General features: G+C 41.8%; 1 protein-coding gene and 1 long non-coding RNA gene across 3 annotated transcripts in view; one reads left to right on the top strand and one right to left on the bottom strand.

Annotated features, from left to right (window-relative positions):
• Positions 1 to 1290: 1290 nt before the first annotated feature.
• Positions 1291 to 7144, bottom strand: LOC138106529 (uncharacterized). 2 transcript variants are annotated; one of them, XR_011149014.1, is made up of 4 exons: positions 7059 to 7144; positions 5881 to 6066; positions 2807 to 2867; positions 1291 to 2561 (listed from the first exon to the last, which is right to left on the bottom strand). It is a non-coding gene; the product is annotated as an uncharacterized lncRNA (long non-coding RNA). The 2 variants fall into 2 exon arrangements; XR_011149013.1 differs by having other exon boundaries at positions 1291 to 2867.
• Positions 7145 to 7310: 166 nt separating this feature from the next.
• Positions 7311 to 24232, top strand: part of SATB1 (SATB homeobox 1) — a 92331-nt gene continuing 75409 nt past the window's right edge. Inside the window, exon 1 of the mRNA XM_069007255.1 lies at positions 7311 to 7376. The gene's annotated coding sequence lies outside the window, so the exon portion shown is untranslated. The remainder of the gene's footprint in view (positions 7377 to 24232) is intronic.

The raw sequence follows: 24232 nt of genomic DNA, 5'->3' as shown, positions 1-24232 counted from the left end.
CCTTTGTGATGCAAAATAAAAATGGACCAGAAACTGTCCTGAGAGAACAGTTCCCAGCAGACACGAAATATTGCTTTTAATATGAAATCACCTGTTAAGAATAATTAGATACTGATTTATATGGTTTAGGGCCTAATCCTAGAAAGGATTCTGCTGCTCCAACCCTGAATTTTTTGTCCCATGGCTCCCGATCAGGTATCCAGAATCATGTTTTGAAAGCACAACTTTCCTCTGGAGTACAAGGAGAGACGCCTGGGCGGCCTGGAAAACAGCCAGCACAGCATGTCTTGACCTCAACATAAGACAACTGGAGTTAACAAGGAGAAAAATGAGGCTTGTCCCAAATCTACAATCCTGCCTCCTTCTAAAGCCAAGGCTCTACCTGAGGGTTACCTCTAAAGTCAGGGCTCTACCCAGGCCTGTCTGAGAGATGCCTCCATCCACTCAATATCTACACCCTCATTCTTTTTATGAAAATAGGTTCCTGTGATCTTTCCTTCAAAACGTATGTTTTATTAAAACATAGCTGGAGGAGAAGCTGGCTTCCCATCTCCCTCTATATAACAACTCTGTGATTAGAGCACTAATGCAATCATGGGATTCATCTCTGCTGCCCTGAAAGGCCCCAATTTACAACTCCTCTCACCTCGGGGAGGACCCTGACCACCAGGCTGATGGTTATTTTAGAAGAAGCAGTCTCGACCCTTCTGCTGAAACAGTGCCCTTGAGCACAAAAGAATTCAAGATTCCTTAGATCATAATCTTATGTTTAGATTATTCCCAGGGCTGGGGCACACACTGAGTTTTCTTGGGATTATTTTTGTCTTCACTATGTTAAATTGTTGTGGAATACATACAACATTCCCCTAAAAAAAATTAAAAACAAAAACAAAAATAAGAGTAAATATAAAAATAGTCCTGGGAATAAGTCCCACTATTACCACACTGACCCTGCTGCATTTTGTCAAGAATGCAGTCATGTCAGGGAGTCTGGGCACACTCCTGGAGTAACCAGGAGGCCAAGCTGACCAAGACACTCGAGCAGAAGAATATTGCGGGTTGAGAGGACTTGGGTGGGCATGAACAGTCCTGAATGGCCACTTAGGAGTCCCAGGTGGAAAAGGAACTAACTCTAAGGCAAACCTAGTGCTTTGAGGTTTAGGCAACTTCTTAGCAGAGGTTTTCTGAATCACAGCTGTTTTTTAACATGTTTAAATTCCACCCAATTCCCACATTTCACACCATCCAGATCCTCTTAGTGACCGAAACACAAGCATTGAAAGAGACATCTTTGTGCTCACCAAAATATCTTTTTATTTAGGAAAAAAACCAGCAGCAGGTACTGAAGACAGTTAACATTGAAAGCATTGAGTGGTTACTTTTGCAGCATAATGCCTGTCATAGCTCATCTGACAGATTATTCAAAGTCTGGTGCACCTATGGTTGGGAATCACATTGCAAGGTTAGGGCTTGACACTAAAACTGCCCTGTCTGTCCACAGGAAGAATTATGCTAAATTCTGATTTCGCTTCACAATATTCCCGAGGTGAAAATATAATTCTGCAGAAGTAAAATGTTTATTTTGACATTGTGACTGATGTCTTCTACTCTGTGACAGAAACATTAATAAAAGGCCTCACTAACTAGATGCTGTAAACTCCAGACCAAAGACATGTTTCTCTGAAACTTCTTTATTCTGGGCACGTTCTGTTTAGGCCCTTACAAAATCTCTACATTTCTAGAAACCAAGTGTATTTTTGTCTCTAAACAGCACAGTGGTGAGGAGTTTATATTATCACCTATAGCAGGAAAACCTTTTTCACTGGACTTACCAAGAATACAAGAAAAAAAGCTGAATTTCTCCTATTTCTTCTGGGTTTGTAAACCTGTTTACTAAGATCTAGTGGCACACCTTGTAACTCCTAGTTAGGTATTCAAAATTGTAGCATGACTATGAGTTAAATATAATTTGTGAAATATATGCCATATTTGATAAAAAATGCATGTAGTCAGAATCATATGATGATTTAATTTGCATAGATGTAAAACCGGAATTTATTATACACAACCTATATTCATAAAAGTAGACAGTCACCTGGTTTCTCTTCAGTGGTTTAATCTGGCAGTCACTCACTACAGGCAACAGAATTTTTAAAAGCAGCCAAGACAAACCAGACACCAAGTGGAAGGAGAAAAGAACAGACAATGTGCAGGAAAAGTGGTTCACACAAATATTAATATAACTCCTTCAATCCTTTAAAAAATTACACTTTTAGACTGATGGAAGATGCAGACGGCAGTCAGGCAAAACAGAAGTGAGTCTGACATCACTGATGCACCTGCAAAAAGTTGATCTTCCTTTCCAAAAAGCAAAGTTTTACAAGGAAATCTACAGGATGCACTTTACTTTTTTAGGTCATCCAAAGATCTCCCGTAACAGAGATGCAGAGCAGAAAACAGTTACCATCTTGGAGAGAAGCCAAATGGACTGAGGTACGATGTAGCACCAGGGCCTGGAAACATGGGCCTTCACTGAATGACTGGAGAGTACTTAAGCCAGACTGGAGACAGACAGATGAATATGTTATTATTGACATGATGCCCAATTCAGTAAACAAATTTTCAGAAGAGACATTCAAGTAGCAAGGTGATACAGGCCTGAGCTTGAGAGATTGGTGTCTAACCAACAAGCAGTAGAATAACCAAAAGACTGCAGAAAGGCACTGAAGATACATTCAGAAAAAGTCATCTATCTTCCACTGAGCCACTAGCAAGATGAAACATCAGAAAAGGTTGTGGTACTCACATTCAAAATACACACAGAAGGCTACTTCAGCATGGTTGTATCTGTTGACTACCATTTTCATCTACAACAGATAACATTTATAACTGATTGGAAAAACACAGTTACTCAAACCAAGTCTTAACATTTCATCAAGCTGCTGAGACATCCATGTATAGACCATGCCAGTATGCAGGTGTCTTTGCTATGTTCCACAAGCAATAACATATAAATAGTTTTGAAAACGTGGGCTGGAGTTTTTGTATGTTAAGAAGGAAAAAAGACCCAAATGTTATTTTCAGTTTCTGACATGCTCAGCTTAAGCAAACAATGAAGAAAGCAAGCAATTATAAGGAATGCTACGTGGCATGTAGTGGTTTTCACTGATATAGCATTATCCATACATTAAAAGCTGGTGATAAGCCATACTTGATAATGTACATATTACTTGAGAAGAACATAAGTATCTGAGCGCTACTGAGAGTTCTGTTGCTCATCTGTAATTTCAAGCAGAAGATGGCCTTCTCTGTCAACCATGGGTCAACGTAACTCTCAAGTAGGCACAGGTTTCACAGCGTTGCTTCTTGATAATGAACATTTCACTTCAAGCCCCAGGTAATATCAGATACAGAAAAAAACCCCACATATGTATGTATTTGGTTCCTGGATCTATGTGGATGCTTTTAACCCCACTCTACTCCTCACTGAACTTCACTTTCCACCCCTCTGTACTCATGTCTAAACATAAAGGTATTTACATGTCTGAAAGGAACTGGAAAGCAACTGTGATATTTCCCAGAGGATTTTAAAGCTCTTCTCACACAAAAGCAACACATCATTATGTCACAGTAGCACTTCAATAAGAGGCACCTCAGGAAGGGCCTCTGACATAGTTATGATCAGCAGATTCATCATTTTCACTACCTCACTTGTAAAAGAAAGACTGGAACAGAAATATTTTCAGTTAGTATCATCCCACTCTGGAATCAGTTATGTCTCTAGGCCTTATAGAATGTGCCATCAATAACATGATCTTTGGATAAATGTACGCTCATGCATTGTTGGAAGTCCCTAAAACTGATGGGTCTTTGAAATCGTGTGTGTATCTGTTGTTCCCTGGCAGGTTCTAAATCCACAAATTCATGAGTGGCTTATTGTGATTCATATGCCACTTTCATTTTTGGCAGGTAATGCTAATGGTATTGGAGAATGACTATTTGAATGAGATCTGCACCCACTTCCCTCAAATCAGGACTCTAAAAATGCACAGAATGGAGCTGTCAGCATAAATAATTTTTAAAAAATTAAAAAAGAATGCGAACACTTATTCTGTATAGGGTTTCAACTGCACAGGCATCAGGGATGAGCAGGATGAACAGGACTTTCTATAGTTCCTGTAGAAGGTTGGGCAAGCAAACATCTGGGGGCGGACAGTGAGGAAGAGGAAATATCTACGTGTCAGTAATAGGAAAGTTATACTGTACACCTGCTTTTTAGGCATGCCATCTGTGCTCAGTCATACCATATAGCTTTGATGACATGCCACAGCTAAAGGACAGGCAATATATGTCTTGCTTCAGTGACATGAATGACACAACTTGGTAAAACTCACTGCTTAATGATATAAATCATAACTCTCAAACACAGTATATGGTTGTTCCATATGTTTTTCAGTGTTTAGACCCATATTAGGGATTTTGGCACTAAAAGCACTGAAGGAGCATTATTGTGAAAACCAATTCACACTAGGTAAGCAAGAGCACCTTTTCTATACTAATGCTGGACTTCCCATCATATTTTGTTAGTCTGTAACTATACCATAACATTTAGCTAATATTGTTTACAGTAGCCTAATATCAAGCAATTCTATTCCCATTACTGCTCACAGTCTGATATTAAATATTGTTTCCAAAGTAAACTGGCCGATGTAGTTGAAAAGTATTACCACACTTTTTTTTTAAGCTGGATAAATCTTATCTTTTAAAAACAAAATGTGACCTTAAAAAAAAGCATGTATATTTTGACTAATACACAAAGTTGATGAAAAATAAGGTTTATGTTACATTTCTATTTTAAGGAAGGATTTTCCATAGTGCACTTGAGGATCTCTAAGAGGGAGCTTGGTCTAAATTCAGTTCCAGTTCTGGATCTGGTCTTAAATCCATGTGTAGCCTCAGGCAAATGTGTTAATTTTCCTTTTTCAGTTTCCCTGCCTTTAAAGGGGGATAACATGACTAACCCAAATAGTTTAGCTGCAATTTGTAGCAATGAGTAACTTGATTATTAGATTTCTGAGACATGAAACATGATTATTATTAGGGCTTACTGACCAGCCAGTCAAAAATGTGATACAAATAAAGGAGATGGGTCTTTGACAATAGAAGGATGTAGGTTAGTCAGTCAGTCAGTTAGAGCAGCCCTGCAAGGAGGCGACTCCAGGGAGCGGAGAGTTGGACCTATAAAAGTGAGACTGTCCCCTCTGTACTGATTTCCTATTTATTTTCCTATTTATTCCCATGGTATCAAAATACCATAAAAAGCTAAGTCCTCTCTGAGAAATGAATAGGTCCAAAGCACTACAACAAATCAGCTGCAGGCAAATAAATTTTTATCTGTATAAGTGAGCTCAATGTTATTTTCTAGTGGAAATGTCAGAATTGATTAAAGACCTAGCATTTCTATTTAAAATGAGAGAGTAGGGGATGATACATTTTAAACAGAAAAAGTCAGCAGACTGATAACATGGAGATAAAGGGGTGGCTTAATTTCTAGTGTTGTTGCAGTAAATTGGTACTCAACATATTGAGTCCAAATTTGCACCACTGTACCTAGTATAAATAGTAGTGCCTTTTAATAACTGTGACAAAAATACTCTCCCCACTGGCAAGGTCAATATTATTAATTGCTATTCCTATTATTAACCTTTGGGCTTGTGTATCCTCCATGGATTAATGATTATTCAATAACTGAGCTACAAGGTTAACCTTTTAATAGCAATTAATAGAAGGACATACTGCTGGCTAACTAGGAAAAGCAATGACGTATCAACTTCTTGGCCTTGGTCTTGTTTCATGCAAAGGTGCCTATGGGAATTGTACCTGTCAGTTCCCAGAGCTGAAAGAGAAAATCTGCCTCAAAGTCGAGACAAATAAAAGACGGAGATTGGGCTGACATCCGAGGTCCCCTCTCCCGTCAGTTTCCTAGGGAATAAGAAACAGCCTCAGCTTTCAGGGAAACCCGCACTCATTGCCAGGGTCATTCTCCAGGAAGTCCACTTCCAAATCCTGCATCAGTGAAGAGGGGAAAGAAGGTCTTAAAAACAAAAAACGGAGAGAAAAGTACTTCCCCTAGGAGAAGTTTCACGAATAAAGGCGATTCTCAAACAGCGTTACGGAGGAGCACGTGGCGCCAGGTGAAACACCAGGCAGGAGCCCCAGAGTGATGCGCGGCGGGGCCCGGCCCCGCTCCCGGCCCGACGGGGCAGCAGAGGTGCCGGCGGGCCGAGGCCTCCGGGGGATGCCTGTCCGCACCCGGGAATCCCCAACCCGCGGAGGCCGCCAGCGCGGTAGCGGAGCTTCTCTCCCTCAGCCACTTCAAATCGCGGGTGGCCGTGGGGCGGCTGCCTGCCCGAAAGGGGCTGCTGCCGGTGCTCTGGGAGTAGCGGCGAGGGGTGGCCAGAGGGCGCGGGGGCCGCTATGGAAATAAAGGAGCGGGGGAAGCATGGAGAGAAGGGGGGAGAGGGGGGCGGGGGCGCGGTGCCGGGGGAAGGCAATGCGGGGACAGTGGAGGGTTTCGACCCGAGTTGCGGGGCGTAGGGGGCCGCGGCGGGGATGGACACACGCACATCACCATCCCCCGGCACTTCCACCAAGTCAGCCCCACCGCCCCGCGCGGCCGGGAGCCGCTGGAGGGAAGGAGCCGCCGCGCACACACACACAGACACACGCCACCGCTGCGCTCCAGCCGCCGCTCGGTTCTCCCCCCTCCCACCGCCGCCGTGCAGGCAGGAGGCAGCGGGCGCGGAGCCGAGCGGGCGGCGCAGGGCTCGGAGTCCCCCGGCCCCAGTCGGACCGGCCTCCAGCGGCCGCGCTGCCCCGACGGCACCGCCGCCCCCTCCCCGGGGGCAGCGCGCACCTCCCCGCCCGGAGGAGCCGTGCGAGGCAGCGGGCGGGGGAGCGCGGGCACACACACACACTCACACACATATACACACACACACGCAGGCACACCCGCACAGACACACGCAGGCAGAGGCAGGGCTGCCCCACGCCGGTACCTTGCTGCCCTGGTGTTTTCCGTCCGGGCTCCTCCTTGCTGAGGCAGCTCGGGAGCGGAGTCGAGCGGGCGGGTGCGTGTGCGTGTGTGTGTGTGTGTGTGTGTATGTGCGTGCGTGCATGCGTGTGCCTGTGTGTGTGTGTGCGAGAGCGAGCGAGCGAGCGAGACTCTCCCCCCTCCCCCTCCTCCTCCTCGCTCTCCTTCCTTTAAACGCCCACTCCTGATGGGTGAAAAGACAACTTGAACTTCAGTGCAATTAACTTCGCCGGCGCCTCGGAAGCCGGAGGTGTCGCCGGCCTCGCCCGCCGCGCTCCCATGAGTGAGTCGGTCCCGCTCCTTCGGCGTCGCTCCTCGGGGACGTGGGGGACGGGGGGGGACGGGGCCGTGCCGGGGGCACCCGCCGCGGCGATTTACCGAGGCCGGCTGTGCCGGCCCGGGAGGGCGGGCGGGAGGGAGGCGCGGGGCGGGTGGCCGCGCTTGGCGCTGCCGCTGCCGGAGCCTCCCGGCCGGCACGGGCTCACACCTGCCGCCGCGCCGCTGCCGGTCGCCGGCCCCGCTCCGCTCCGCTCCCCTGCCCGCTGCCGCCTCACCCGCCACCGGCACGGGGGTAGTGGGGGGAGGTGGGGGTAGGGGCAGAGGGAAAAAAACCAGAAGTTTGGCAAAGTTCTTACCCAGCCCCGCGCGCCTCCCGGCAGCGGCGGGCGCGGGGCGGCGGCGCCCCCGACGGCGCGGGGCCAGGCGGCGGGCCCGGGGGGTCGCGGGCAGGGAGGGGGGGGGTCTCGGGGTGGCGCTTCCGCGGAGCGCGGGGGTTGCGCGGGCGGCCGAGCGGCGGCGGCTGGCCCAGCCGGGGGCGCGCCCGTGGCGGTGGGTGGCACGTCCCCCCCGCCCGCCCGCGGCACGACCCGGCGCTGCCGCTGTCACAGAGAGCAGTGCCAGGAACTCGTCTCTGTGCTCCAGGATTTTATTTTTGATTTTTCCCCTCCGTTTCCGAACTCGCCACCCGAGGTTTTGCTAAACCCTCGCCCCTTTGTCGCCGTCTCCGCCGGCTGCCGGGGGGAGCGCTCCTGACAGGCACCTGCCCGACCCGGAGTTTTCCTCTGCCAGTCTCCAGCTTTCTCTGACTGCGGGAGAAACTTCACTAAAATCTAAGTTTTCTGAAACACTTTGCACCAGCTCCTGAGCTGGAATGAGTTTAAACTGAGGAAAGCTCTCCGCTGGTTTTAGTCCGTACAAATGAGCGCAGTGCTTCTGCGAAAATAATTCACAAATTCAGATGCAGAGACTCCAGGGCGTGTGATCTGGAGGTGCCCTTTCATTCTGGTCCGTGCTGCTTGGGTGGGAGTTAGCAGCGGCCCCTTATTTCTACTTTGTATTATTTTGGTACAGTGCATTCATATATTTGTCTGCTGTAGTCTGCTGGCAAACATTAGCATTCAAGCTTACATTTTTGACAAATGTGCAGACAGGAATAGCATGAATAGGCATCTTAAATATTAACAACCTAAGCATCTGTTGTGAAACAAATTTAATATATTTACTCTGTTTTTCTCACATTGTTAGAAAAGGTTACAATAAGTGTAAAATTTCAGCTGTAGTTAGCACAAGGAATGCTTGGATATTTCACTATCTCTTCAAGCATTTAACACAATCACCAGATAGAAATGTGTCAAATCAGGCGCACTATTCAAAAACAACTTGAAACTGTAAGCGTAGAGTGTATAGACATGAATATAGGATGTTCTCTGCAATTTCTATCTTCTAATTACTCTTCAGCGCTATTTGTAGAATTTGAGAGTGTTCTTTGCAGTCCCGTACTCCTATATGCTCTTTAATATGTTTATACATACACTCATTTTCTAATTCACTTTCTATTTGAGATTGTTATTGGTATTACCTTGCTTTTCAAATCAAAGCAATGCTTTTGCAAGGAAATGTGAAATAACATAGAGTAGGTAAAAAAATGAGCAGACAGAAAATGCAACGTGTTCACATATAAGCATGCATCAGAACAGATAGGGCACACACATAATAAGGCAATAGAAGAGAAATTAAAATCCTTGGCTAGTATGCTATGTATGCCCACTCTTCAGTACAGCTAGTGGAAAAGAAACAACTGACTCCAAGGAATTCCTCTGTCCCTGTAATAAAACTGTTCAGAGTACAACAAGAGCACAGAAGAGCGAAGCCTCCAAAAAGGCTGTAGAGTTATTTCAGGAATCAGTGCATTCCTTCCCTTTTTCCCACAAGTTCAAATATGTAATAAATAAGTCCTTTGTATGCAAAATAGTTTACTGGAACAAAAAATATTTAAATGAAATGCTTTTTGTGCATGAATTTTGAAAAACTGGCCATTTCCTTTTTATACTCTTTGTTCTTGATACTTTAAATAGCAAAGTAACTCTCGCAGTTTCCCTTCTCCTGCTATTTTAGCGACTCATGAATCCTAACCTGCTGCTGTGCTCCCGAGAAAGCAGTGTGAAGCAGAGTCGATCTGTAACTCACTGATGGGACACAGTGCTTTGGCAGTATCAGAAGCTGAGAGAGGCTGCTACGCCAGCCCCAGCTTGTACGCGAGCAGGGCACCTCTCTGGTTTGCAGCGTAGGCCCAGCAGGTCAGCGGATGAGCACCTGCCCTCTGTGGCTGTGCTTCCCAAGGCAGGGCAGGCAGCGCCAGCCCTGCCTGCACCCCTGCCAGCATCCCACAGGCACCAACCACCACGTTCAGCTCTGCTGGGGACATGGGCACATCCACCCCTGCAGCACTAAAACCTCTTTAGAGAGGTTTCTCCCATGTTACAGGTTTGGGATAGAGAAGGGTTTACATGTATGCAACTGCCATTTAGAAGATAATCATTGAAGTCTGGTGTTCTTCTTAAAAAAATCCAAAAAACAAAACAAAAAAAAGCCCCACCAAATCTTTTAAATGTATCAACTACTTGATTTTTCAAAGTATTGTCACCTTTTTAATTTCATCTATTTTTTTTAGTCTAAGTATTGTCAGAGTAATTTGAAGTAATTCCTTAGGTATCCAGCTGTATTTGAAAAAAAAATTAAGGAGATTACTTTATTAATAAAATACTTTGTAATATATAGAAAAATACATTAAAGTAGATTTCTGAATTAAAACTGGAGGAAATATGACTTCTGAAATGTTTTAGTCATATTTCTAGGAACTGTGGTATTTTAACATAGACTCTAGTGAAGCATTTTATTGCCTTCTTGTATATAACTGCCATTGCTCTCTCTAGATATATTTAATATATATCCAGTGAAGCCACAAACTTTCCTTCTACAACAGTTTAAACACATCTGGAACATTTTACTTTCTTATAATTTATGTTAATAGATGTAGAGTGTATATACAATCTTCTCAGACATCATTGCTTTTTCCAAAGGGGAATTTTTTTACTTTCAGTCAGGGAATATATTTATAAGAACAAAATAACTCAAAGTATAGGCAATTCTATATATCATTTTATTTTCTGTTATATTAGGTTGATTATATAAAGCTTTCATTTAGAGCGATGGGATGATGAAATTACAGAGGAGTGATTGGCTTTTGTTTTTTCAAATGGTTCGAGTTGAGGGCTGCAAAAATGAATGTTTTTGCTAAAGTTCTTTGAGTACATAATATTTTTCATAGAATTCTGACAAATTAATTTGATAGAAAAGCCACAAGTCTCTTAGCCAGGTAAAATGGAAGTTCTGTTTTTGCCGTTATAGGCATCAGGCTTCAGTAATCTGCTCCTCTTGTGGAATGAACACTTTCTACTTAAAGCTATCATGCACCTACTGTTTATTTACGCTGCATTAAACTGACAGCACGGCAATCAGAGGAAAAAATATTACTTACTTTCCTGAAGTAAACACTAGTTTATAGGTTAGTGCCTGTATTTATATTCCTGTCGCCACTAAATAATGGCTGTCTCCATTTTAATATCTACCTGTGGTGTTACCCAGGGCAGCTGGCTCTTCCTTGTTTAAAACAAGGGAAAAAGGAAGGGGAGGTGAGGAAGAGAAGAAAGTTTTGTTATCATTCCACTCTAAGTGGAACTTAATAGAAAAGTGATTCGGTATTCCTTTCTGTGGCATGCCGAAGCCAGTTTTAAAGACATAGTATTCAGTTTAACTTGGTGTAATTGAATTGCATCTCAAACAGGGAAAACAGAATTCCTTAACAGTATTTGTCTATCCAAGACACTGAAATTGTATATTCAGGCAATGGCAGATTAAGGGCAGAAGCATTTTATTAATAACTGAAAGCACATATGTGTGTGTGATGAAAAATGTTCTGCAAATCTGTCACTATGCAATCAAGTGCATTTTTTAAACTTTAGTTGTCACAAAGTTGCTACTGATTCTAAAAAAAAAAAAAAAAAGAAAAAAAGCAAGAAGTAAAACAGTTTGACGGTTAAAGAGTAACTTACAGTTCTTACTGCCTGTTATACGGAAATTTTGCAACTTTATAAAGTCCATGTCAGAAAGCCCTGTTGATGGTACTTTCAATCTTGGACTAATGAGTCCAAGTAGCCGGTGTTTGAACTGAAGATAACAGCAGTCAGAATAACCCACAGTTCGCAAAAAGCTTCTCTAAATTCTCTGTTGAAGGCTTCCATTAATAACCTTTACCTGAGAGGTTCATTTCTTCCTCAGCTTCTGAAAGTATTATACTTAACACCAAGTTGGCTTGTTGGTCAGTTCCCTTGGCTGTGGTATCATGAACTCTCAACATCCCAGACCACAACTTGTAACTGTTACTTCCAACAGGATATAGTCTGATGTTCTCTTCAAAAGTGCTGGTGTTTTCGAATATTTGCCATCCTGTGGCATCTGAGCTTACCACAGTTATCACCAACACTTCATTTCTTAATGGGTATCCATTCTATAGCTTTGCAAATGTCAACTTTCTAATGGTTTCTGCATGGCATTGCTCTCAGTAGGTGTAAGTCTTGATAGAGATTAATTTTAAGGAGACTTGCCAGCACTGATCTCGTACATATGTTCTGATCTGGTCCTTGTGCCCTGTACCAGTTGTAATCTACTCTTAATCTGTTTTATCTGGTGCAGTGTACTAGGAATGGCATAGTAATAGTAGAGTACAGTAGTAGAGTGTAGTAACATACCTCAGGCACCGTCTGAATTCTAAATATTTCCTTTTAAACTTGCTGAGCCTGACTTTGCTCCCATGCACACTGCTGTGTCACTGCAGAGCTTAGTTTTCACTGTTCTTGTAGAGGATCAGCATTAGGTGTTCAGACAGGCTGAGGGGCAAACTAACACTTAGTATTTGTGCCAAAGTCCACTTTGTAACTATTTATTTAGAATACCAACACACAGCAATCGCTTTGGAGATTGATTTCCCTGTGAGACCCTGTGCATTTGTGTTTGCTGGGATTGGGACTGTAGGACCTGCTTTCAGCAAGAGTGTGTAGGCTAGCTGCTGTCTCTGAGCTGTTGTAAAGCATGGCTGGTGACACCTCTGCACAGCTGTAGGTTCACAAGAGTTAGCTCTCGCCACCTCCTGCATCGCTGTTGTGAACTGCGGGTTAGAAGAGAGGCAGAGGAGTCTGCTGGCCTGCAGATGGGCCTCAGTCACCCCAGCTGCACCTGGGTGCAGAACATCAGGATGGGCCACGTCTGTCAGCTGTGTTGGCCTTACATAACTTCCAGCCACTATCTGCTCTATCTCTTTCCCGTGGCACATTATGACATGATATGACCTGAGGAGATGAGGGAGGTGCTTTAAACCTCAAGTGCATCTCATCTTCCCAGGATCCTGCTCTGACAGGATTTATTTGGCCAGCAGCAATCATTTGTGGGTCGTTACACTTGCTGTTCACTAGACAAAGTGGTGATGCACTCAGATCACATATACTTGGGGGACTGTCTCGTACTCTTTTCTGGTGTCTGGACTCCTGGTTCTGGTTTCAGCCCTGAAAAAAATGTGTGATTTTGGGTTAATAACTGTCCATGTCATGTTTGCCATCCTTAATGCTGTAACCCTGATTTTGAAAACGCTCAGCACACAACTTCATATGAAAGAAAAGGAAGCTGCAGCACACTATCCTTTTATAAATATGGCCTTAATATGCTCCTGGTTTATTTACCCAGCTACAAAATTAGTAATATACGTGTTTCATAGAACACTGAAGGATTAAGTAATTCTTTATATTTGTAAATCAGTCCTAGAGTGGAAAACATTTTCAGCAGAAGTGCCAAGAATTGCTGCTCTGAACTCAAACCCACATGCAAAGGTACGAGAAAGGTATTTCCTTTTCAGTAACTGCACTTAGAATGTGTGTCTGGTCATAATAGCCAGGTAATTAAAAACATTTTCAATGAAAAGGAAGAAAGTTCTAAATTTCATACATACCCTATATTCCTACTTCTATTACATTAAATAAAAGACAGAAAAGAGAAGAGGGGAAAGAGAGTGGGAGAGACCGTGCATGAACGCAAGCTCTCAGAAAGACCAAAGGCAAAAAATGGAGAGAAATTGCAGACTGAGTTTTAAAATGTTTATAATCAAAGATTAAATTAATAATTTTGTGGAAAGCAGTATTAGAAAGATTTTAAATCATTAGCTCTTTTCATCATAGGTGGGCTTCCTTGATAAATGTAAGGAGTCTCAAGAATAATTAAAGGCATCTTAAAACTTAAAAATGACAGTTTTAGCTTCTAAGGATTCATTGTAATGTAATAATACTGTATGCTTTTTGGTGTTACTTCTGCACTAGACATTTAATTACAGTCTTTGTGAGACATGTTATCTGTATAGTAACCAGTGCATAAAAAGAATGATATTTACTTTTACATGCAAGCTCTTGCTTGCCAGCTTTCTTTTTAAGATTATAGATTAAGATCTCCAATCCAGAATGTTCATGACTTCAATGAAAACAACTTAATTTGACACAATTTTGGGGAGGAATGGAGCATTTATTGTAATAGTACTGCTTCTCTAGTCACACTTTTTGCAATAATATTTGACCTGCTGTTTAGCAGTAGGTCTTTTTTCTGTGCAAAAGTGCAAACTCAGCGTTTCTTTGCTTGTTCAAAGGGTAGATTTTAGAATATCAAATGAAAAAGCAGGTTTAATTTTTATATTGAGAAGTAAGATTTTAAAAAGCTTCTAAGAGTAGTTTGGTAGGTTTTTTACACGTACAGCGTATTGCTGAGAGGAAGTTTGGAGCTTGCTTTTGCTATGTCAGATATTGACTGTTGTCTGAAATTTACACTGGATAATATAAATTTACAGGGTTCATAGCTTGGTCCACCCATTGCTGTGGAAAAGTGAGTACATTTGCAAAAAGGTGCATAATGTTAGTTTTTCTCTTGATACGTTTCCAGATTCCCCTGTTGTGAAAAGTGCTTCTCGACATACTGAACTTCCCACAGTTCCTAGGTTCCGCACTGCTGTCATTGCAGGATGAGGCACAAGGGAAACCGCATCCAACAGTTTTAAAGCAGAGCTCTTCAATCGATAATATGTATCATACATCTTCTTTTGGGTCTTGCTTTTCATTTCTTATCTAGGAGTTCTGTGCAGGAACTGTATGATATAGGTTTTGAGCCCCTAGTTTCAGTATGCTTTGTAAGAAAATCTCACAGTAAAGTCAATCAGACAAAATCAATCTCTGTCCCATTGACTGTATTTTATTGACTTTCTTTTTCTTTTTTTCTTCACCTGACTCACTGAATACCATAATCAGTTTCACCATTCCTGATGAATTTCATTATAATCTTCTTAAGGCAATTTTGTAGCATGTTTGTATTTGAAACTTGTGATTCCACTACTTTATTTGGGCTGCAAGCCCTACAAGGAACCGACTTCTGCATTGCCGCTTAAAATGACAATTAGGATACTCATAGGTGTAGTTATTGTTTTCTAAGCATTCCAGAAGAATTTTATAGATACCATGCAAGAGAATTGAACCAGTAGAATTTCTTTATATGTTTGGCAGGATGACAGATATGCCGTAAGAAGCATTATACTGTCTGATAAATTGCATTACCAAGCACTATTTCATATAGGTTCTGTCTCTTTAAAAATGCAGTCTCCTCTATTTGCCCTATTAATTGTTGATATGTTGCCATCCACGAGACAAAAATTAGAGCTGTAATTAAATAATCATGTGATGCTCCTTAGTGCCAGTGAGAGCAAACTCATTTTTCCAGGCCCTGATGGTCACTGATTATTGTATTACTACTGGCTTGCTTTATTTTTTTTTAATGGCTCTATAATGCTGGGTTACCTAACCACTGCCCTTCTTTTCAAAATTAAAGGAATTAAAGAACATTAAGTCCCTTAATTGGCCAGTGGTCTATGGGGGCGCAAAGTAGTCATACCTTCTCTGCTTTTTGGTCACTCAATTGGTTCTACTGGGAGAACTACATCAGTGGTGTGGTTGCATGCCATTTAATTTACACTGGTGTTTTGGCTGGGATGGATGCATATAGGGAATGCCAGGAGAATTACAAAAGGAGCAGGGTATTAAAATTCAGAAATGATTAAAATTGAAATAAAAGGATGCTGCTGCTTTGCCAGTACTCTGGCAGTCATAATGACACATAGAGATTAGTTTCCACCTTCATCTTTTCCTTCTTTCTCATTTCCTCTTGTTTATTGTTGACACATTTTCCTTATGTCTCTGCTTCTCAGCACTTTTTTTCACTGTTATATATTCCTACTTTTTCTCTTTCCTTAAGCATGGAGAAGCTTACTTAACCTTATTATAACAATAACAGAATAGGTTATTAATATTTAATATGCACATGATTAAAATTTCTCTCTTAAACATAGGTCAGCTCTATTATTAACTGACATGTTATTTTTCATTAAAAAATTTTTATTCTGCCCTTACGGTTTCTCAAACACCCTTTACTTTGGTGGTGATTTAACACATAATGTTTAGAAAACTGTGTTAGGCTAGTGAAAAAAAAGAACTTACCAGTCATGGATAATCAATTATGCATGAATTCAGATATAACAGATGGAAACTGGTGAGTTAAAGTTTCTCTTTAGCTTCGTGATTTTTTTGTTTTGTTTTTGTGACACCTGTCTCTTATGTATAGATAAACATCTAACATAGCATACTGCTTTTCATGCGTCTTTGTGTTTTCTGTTTTTTGGGTTTGGGGTTTTGTTTTTTTTTTTTTTTGGTTTTTTTTTTTTGGTTTTGTTGGTGTGGCATAAACTTATCTTCCCCTGTTTATAACTTACTATTTTTAATTTGTTTGTCTATGAGCATTTCTATACTGCCTGCCTTTTGTAGGGCTGGAGTGTCCTGTGATGAAGCCAGCATTCAATCTTCTAATAAACTACACAATGTAATTTGACCTTAAAATTGTGTCAGCATGATATTTTAAATTATAGGAGTTCATTTTTGCCTTCAGCTGCTCATGGACTATAGTGTTATGACATTAAAGCAACAGGGTAGACTGCAGCTGGGCATATGTATTCATATATGCATATATGCACATTCTTGTGATTGCGATACTTATATAGGTGTTCCCTCCAAAGGCATTAATTAAATTTCTTTCAATCATTTGACAGTGAAATAGATTTCTTTATTGCTTTTTGTTAAAAAGTTCAGTATGGACTGAGCACAATACTTCTTTTGGTCATGGAAAGATTTTTACGGAACCAAATCAAGCAAAAAAGACAGTAACACTTTGTGATATGCCCACAGCAATGACCATTTGGTATTAAATAAATGAAGAGCTGAATATGTTTTCTTTTTCTTTTTACACAAAAATATCTACAATTAGAGTTTTAAGCATGGGCTTAGATGTGAGATGAGTTTATGCATAGTTCATTCATGGCAGCATATTGAGCGATTCTTGTATTTGAAGGTGTCCCATGTTTGAAAATTATGGGGGTAAGTTGACTTGGACATTATTTTTCTATGACTGCAATAATTTGGAGCATTTCTTCACCTGGCCCCACCCACTTTGGAAGTGGAACATTTGCAGATGCGGTGCAGAGAGATTTTCCATCTGTATACCTATAAAGGAAAAATGAGTTGACAGAATTCACTGCATCTTTCATGAGCATAATATTCCAAAACTTCTCATGAGCATCTTACCAACATTTGTGAAGGAAAAATCTAATACAGGAAGGAGTTTTTAGTATAATCTGCCAGAAGCAAATTACAGAGAAGAGAGAGACCTTTCCCCACAAATTTTTGTATTTAATGCAGGAACTAACTTTTACACACCTGTTAAGGCATTTTCCTCAAGTGCTTTCATGAGTATAAATTACTATCATAAATATTAACCTGATTTTGCCCTAAAAATACTATATTCTAGTGGGTTTCCAACTGCTGCTCTCCGTTTGTTTCCATTGCAGCCACTTAGCAGGAAATCTAGAAACATAGTTGCTTTAAGCAAATAAATATATCAAAAACTTGAATACATTTTTGTTAATTTATCTTTTTTTTTTTTTTTTTCTAAATCAGAACAAGTATTTTTAACATTTTTGGGGTGCTTGGAGTAAAATTTTGAAGTTATTTGCTTTGTGTTGTTTGCATTAAACTAAGCATACTCTGACACATATATAAATGACCTTTATCTTAGTGGCACTGCATATGCTAAATCTTTTTTACTAAGCACCTGGAAATATTAACAGGTATCTTGTTCCTTAAAAGAGCTGTGAATATTAACAGCTAATTGCTCCTGAAAAGAACTGTGAAAATCTTATTCATTTTGTCTTTGTTGCTGTGGAATCATCTGAGTTTGAGATTGGAAGGAGCCTTAGAAGAAAATGCTAATTTGGCCAAAACCACCAACTTTCAATGTTTTACACCAAAACCACACATTTTGCATGTATTTTATATACAATGAATATTGACTCCTGTCAAGTTTGGCTGCAATTAGATGCACAGTCTTACTTAAAAGGTTTTGAACGTTAGAAAAAGTGTAGCAGAACCTGGGCAGAGTTCTGAGTTAATAATGAAACTGGAAACAGGACATTTCATGTGGTTTTGTGTTTCATAATGAAAGTTTGACATAGTTCAATTCATCAATCAGTTCTAACCATTTCCTTCGACTTAAAACTCTTCCATGTTTTCAGTTTGTGTCAGTAGATTTTTATTTGTACTATCAGGTCAATGACAGAGATGATTCTCCCGTTGATGAAGAATTCCTATGCAAGAACTCACTGTGGTTTGAGCTCAACAGCAGGAACATCTAAGCTCCAGATAATGATACTTAATAACTCTCTGTAGGGCCAAGTGCAATGGTTCAGATGCTTTCTACCATAATGCACAGCTTTGCTTGGGCTGTGTGAAATCCATCCTTACCTGAATTGTTAGATCAAATTTCTGTATTCCTAAAAGCATGCTAACTGGGATAGAAGCACAATGGCTGGAAGTGAGGGGAAATGAGTCACAAAATGGAAAAAAGCAGAAACAGTCAAAAAATTGCAAACAACATTGCAGAACACTTTGGAGATAACTTGGTGTAACTTTCCTTTTAACAAGCAAAAATAACAGGAACTATGGCTTTATATGTCTAGGGATCATGATTTACATACTGTTAAATTAATAGAGCTTCTATTCAGACACATCCCCAAAATAACCACTTATCAACTGACTCTTTTAGGTAAGAATTATATGCCCATCTCATGCCTAGGAGTTATCTAGTGCTGTGATGACGAGGGCTTTAACAGGAACCACTCTTTTTTCATCTCTCAGTGTCCCACATTAAACATCTTCACATGAAAGACCTAAAAATTATATGTCTGGGGAGAAAGCTGTGAAATTAGTGACCTGCTGAACATACATTTATGACATGGGAAACTTGGCTGATCCTAGGATGCCAACTTTCCTCCTTTCTTCCAGCTGCCTAATTGCATTAAATATTATTATATAAAGCTCTATTGCATTTTTTTTATTTGTTCTTTTTTGTGGAAGTAGTTGGCTGTAGTTGCCACATGGAAATTACGAGCATGACTCATCAAGGTCCTGGTCTAGTGTTAAGGATGGAAGAGAATATGATCTTCAAAATGCTTTTTTTAAAGCTGAAGCTTTTTATTTGAAGTGGTTCTGAAATCCACAGTCATAAAACATACTGGCTTGTATTAAATAACATATAGATAGTGTTTGTGGGAGTTGATGTCCTACTATAGATAGCAAAAAGTGAACTCAGTTTGTCCACATAGCAGGCAAGAGACTGTGCAACTACAGAGTAAGATTTATGGGATTAACCATTATTATTGATTGCTGTGATCTTTTATGGGAAAGTGGGCACCTCTCTATTACAACTTTAAGAAGCTAAGATTTCTTGTGGCAACTGGGGGTGAAAGACTCGCTATTCTCATTAGTGCTCTTGTTCACCCTTCAGTACATCATGCCAAACAGATTTGTTGGATTTTACTCCATAATTTTCTTCCAGCATTTTGCCTCTCCATGACTCACCAAGGGGTGAACTGAAATAACTGTTGGGGCCACATCTGCAAAGTATGTATTTACTTCAGTTGCACAAGCATCTTAGTCAAAATAGACATACAGCTTTGAAATGACTTGCACAAAATGGTGCAGTAGTTTGACTAAAAGTAACGTGTTTTATCCAAAATCATATTTTGCATATTCTTATTCAACTCTATTTTAAAAAAAGATTTTGTGATTGAAGTACATTGCAGATAATGTTTGCAGGAGTAAACGAGCCTCGTCACAGAGGCAATCAATAGGGAGATGTCTGTTTGTATATGATTTTACATATCTGCAAGCTAGCTGAGACATCCAACTACAAAATGCTGCACCATGGGACACTGTGTAGATATCTGATACTTCCCAGGGGGCTTGGGGTCTATAAACTAATGAATGCACTACATGTAGCCATATATGTAGGTTTTTCACCTCTGACGAATATGGTAAGGATAATTTACTTCACTTAATAACCAATTAAGTGCAGTTCAATACAGCTGACTATCGTAAGTTAAATATTCATTTTACGTAACTGTTTCAGGACATGGTGTGTGAGAGAACACAAACGAGCAGAAATTGCTCATGCAAAATGTGAGAGGGGACGACAGCTTGTGTGCGATGCCTTTCAGTGCTATGAATTTCATTTCATAGCACTTTTGCTTTTTGACAGGCATCCTATCCAGGCTGGGGCAGGTTGCAGTCAAAAAAATCTAGGTTGGTATGTAACTTTTGAGTTCAGCGTGGGGGATGTCGCAGAATGCTGTGATTCACATTGGTGTGCACTGGATTCTTGGGTCGTATGTAAACTGAGATTGCCGCAGTCAGGTTGGTTGAAGCATTTGAGCGGTGTCAGGCAACTATTGTTGTTCAGGGCAAAGCGAAGGGAAAGTTAGTCTGAGGAGACTGAAAAACAACTTCAGTTAGAGGTGCAAAACGTGTCGAGCTGCAGGACTGCGCTGGCACAACAGCAGTGACTGTGCTGAGGTTTGCACAGGTGAGAAAAGACTGTAGGGTGCATCCTTCCCCTTCACCCACACTTCTGTCTAACCCACGTGGCAAGTAGGCACAAAACCTCCGGGGAGTCATCCACCTCCCGGCCACAGATGTTTACCTTCAGAAAGCCACGGAATGGTACTGTCATTGTCTTGCTGTCCAGCAGTTACCATTACCCACAGATGTGCACCCATCGCACCTTGCAGTGGGGGAAATGCATTCAAATCCCCCCCGAAGGGAGTTTCCCAGCAGTCCCTCTGCTGCTGCACAGCTCTGCATCACCTCCAGCACAGGCTGGTGTTTACGGGTTACCCAAAGGGCTGCAGCATTGTCAGAAGTACATATGAGTAAAAGCCAATCAGTCTGATCTCCCCAAAGAAATCTGATAAAAGAGAATACACAGCCATGCTGGTTTTGCTCTGCTGCCAGGTCATTTCTGTTTGCACTGCACAAGAGCCAAGCCTCAAGATTTGGGCCCATATTTCCTAATTTATTTTGAACAAGAAAATATTGGACTAGAGACCTTAGGAGGCACTGAGGCAGCATGCCACACTGGAGAATTTGTTTTGCTTTGCAGCTACTGAGACTGCTGCTTGAGAGTTAATTCACCATGGGGTTGAAAATATGCAGCCCAACTTTTTAAATATTTGTCTTATTTCAACATAAGCTAGTGCAAAATGCATTTATAGATCATAAAAACAGTGCAACAACTTTATTAAGGATTAATAACCTTTATTAAGCATATATTTGCCTGCTGTATGTTGACTAGAAGCTATGAAAAATGTGATGTTACTATTGCCGCATGTTTAAATGATTGCCTGCATATGTATCCATGACAATATCTATTCATCTTCTGTTCTTTATATATGTTTTTATTATAAATATCTTTATTCTAGCTGAACATTTTAATATCAAAGTTGAGTGCAAATTGGAATAGGTCAAATGAAAATCAGATATCTGTATCTTGAATTATTTCCAAGTAGTTCGGTATTGATAAGAGATATCTGATTGTTGTCTATCTGTCAAGACGTAGCAGCCTTCAGTAATTCGTGCTTTCTAGTCAAAGCAAGGGTTCCACACTCAGCTTTCCAAGTCTGTAGTAAATACTTTACCAGGCATAAGTGGTGTATGGGAGTTAGATTAATCCATGTGGTGGGGAGTTTATAAGGTTTAGTGCATATATGCAATTTCAAGAAGAGTTCTTTTCCATAATCATTTATCTCAAGCATAGGAAGCATATGCATGATTATATAATTAACAAAATATTTGTTTGTCAGTGTTTGGTTAGTGTGCGTAATAATATCATTATTAGGCCTTCTGTGCTCCTGTATTATCAGATTGTTATCTCCCTGCTTCTTTAATTTACCATCTCTGCTTTTTAGATTAATCACTTTGTTTTAATCCAAACGTTTTTGTTTGTTTGTTTTTTTTTTACCATGAACAGAATGATTTGTGAACACCAAAGCAAAAGTTATTTTAGAAGATTTTAATCTTTTGTTATTGTTTTTTGTTTTTGTTATTGTCATATCTGGTAATCATTTTTATAAGGTGGTATTTTAGTCCCAAATCTTGTTCCAGATCATATTTGCTCTATTCTAATCAGCTCTGCATCTCTTAAATTATCTTCAATGTCCTTTTCCTCCATCATGCTGCAGGCAGCATACTGCCAGCTGAAACTCTCACATCCTTCATGATTTTCTTCTTTAGTGGTCAGTCTTGCTTACTGCTGAAGTTTAAGTTTACTTTATCAGGCTTTTCTGAAAAGGTTGGAACAATAATACATTGGTATTTTCCATTATGCCCCGAAAGTTTGAATTCAACTAGTTAACAGAGTTTTTCTCCAAGTATTCAAATGTATAGGGAAATATATGTATATATATATATATATATTTAAGAGGGACTGATTGATACTCTATCTTGTTGAAAAAAGAATTGTTTCTAAACAAACAACCTGCTAGACAGTTACCCCTTGATCATATGTTATGGAAGATGTCATCTACATCTTCCCTTGTTTTTCTTTGTGAAACATGTTTCTTTGGTTTTGGGTTTTGGTTTTTATTTTTCCTTTTCAGCTGTCTCGGTAATGATCTTAGTAACCCCTTTCAAGACACACAACATAGGTACAAATTTTCATGTTTCATACATATGCCACCTCCACTTGCTCTGCTTTGAATAATAGTATTATGTAACACTGTATTCATTTTCCAGCCTTGCATTTCTTTGCTTCTGAGATTATAATCTATTTTATGCACTGCAGAATATGATAAATATTTCATGCATTTCACCCTATTACCATTTTCTTTTTCCTGCATGCCCTATATGCTGTTTGTGCTTATTTTAGTAAACATCAATGTGATTCCTTACCTAGTCTTGATGTATTCCTCTTCTTTAATAATATGTGTAGTGCAAAATTTTCTCTTTACAGATTTAAAGACTTGCCCCTTTTGTGTTCAGAGGCCATGCTATTTTGTGTATTACAGAAGTGGTATTAGCCTTCTCACTCACCTACTTTCACTGCTGCCTCATGTTTGTATTGTTTTTGTTGTTGTTTTGTTGTCGGTTGTTTTAAAGTTACTGGCCTAAACATTTTGGTTATACCTGTCTATGCAGCAATTCATGTTTTCTTTGGTCGATGATGCAACTTTCCCTTCAGACATAGTCTATTCAAACACTGTGCATTTTATCAATAAAGAAGTTTAATTTTTCTCTTATCTCGCAGCTTGTACAAACTTGTTGCTTTCAAGTTTGGCTAGTTGGGTTACTTTTTTCCAAGTGCATGATGGGAAAAAGCCATGTCTGTCTCGCAGTTACTTATTTTGTCAATACTTTACCACCTTTTAGCTTTCATCTTTCAGGGGTGGCTTTCGGTCCCGCGCTGCGGACTCGACACAGGGACAGTTTTGTGGCGAGGGGATGTGGCACCTCGCCGTCCCGAGCCCGGAGCGATGTATCGCTCTCACCCATGGTGTGCTGCAGCTTGCTCTAGTTGGCCGCGGCGCCCACCAGAGCCGCGGCGGATGATGCCCTCCGCGGAACGGAGCCGGTTTCACCCAGCCTCGGCCGCCTTTCAGAACCGTGGCTGGTGCTTTTCTTTCACCCCTGTCGGTATCGACAGCAAAGGGAGGGGAAAAGAAACTTCTTTTCCCCCCACGTGGGCCGCTGGCTCCCCGGGGCGGCCCCCGCCGCGTGCCCCCACCTGCGGGGCCGCCGCCGTGCACCTGCCCGGCACGGCCCGCGCAGGCTCCGCGCGGAGGGGCGGGGGCTGCGCTAGCGCGGCGCACCCGGCAGCGCCGGCAGGATATTGTTCAGCCTTCACTCCCGCCCCTCTTCTTCCTCCTCCTCCTGCTGGTGCTGTTGCTGTGCCCCCGTGCCCGTCCCCCCCGGCTCGCCCCCTCCGCCGCAGGCCCCATCTGCCGGGTGCGCGCGCGGGGGGCGCGCTGTGGCGCGGAGCGGGGCGGCGCGGAGCGGGCATTGTGCGCGGCGCAGGCAGGGCCGCCTCACCCGCACCCAGCTCGCTGCAAATTCGTGCGCGCCCGGAAGCCGCACGCCCTCTTCCCCCGCCCCCCCCGCTCACCTACCGCCGCCGGCGGCCGCCCCCCCCGGCCCGGCCCGGCCCGGCCCGGCGCCCCCTCCCCGCTCCTCGCTGCGGTCCCTCTCTGCCACCGCACTTCTGCCGACCCCCCTCCCCCTTCCCGGCCTCCCCTCCCCCACGCCTCTCTCCTTCACCACTACCACCACCTCCTCCTCATCCTCCTCC

This window comes from Aphelocoma coerulescens, chromosome 2 (genome assembly GCF_041296385.1).
Source record: "Aphelocoma coerulescens isolate FSJ_1873_10779 chromosome 2, UR_Acoe_1.0, whole genome shotgun sequence".
NCBI classification, from domain to species: Eukaryota; Metazoa; Chordata; class Aves; order Passeriformes; family Corvidae; genus Aphelocoma; species Aphelocoma coerulescens.
The sequence above is the reverse complement of the archived record's forward strand: the minus strand, read 5'-3'. Positions and strand labels throughout refer to the sequence as shown.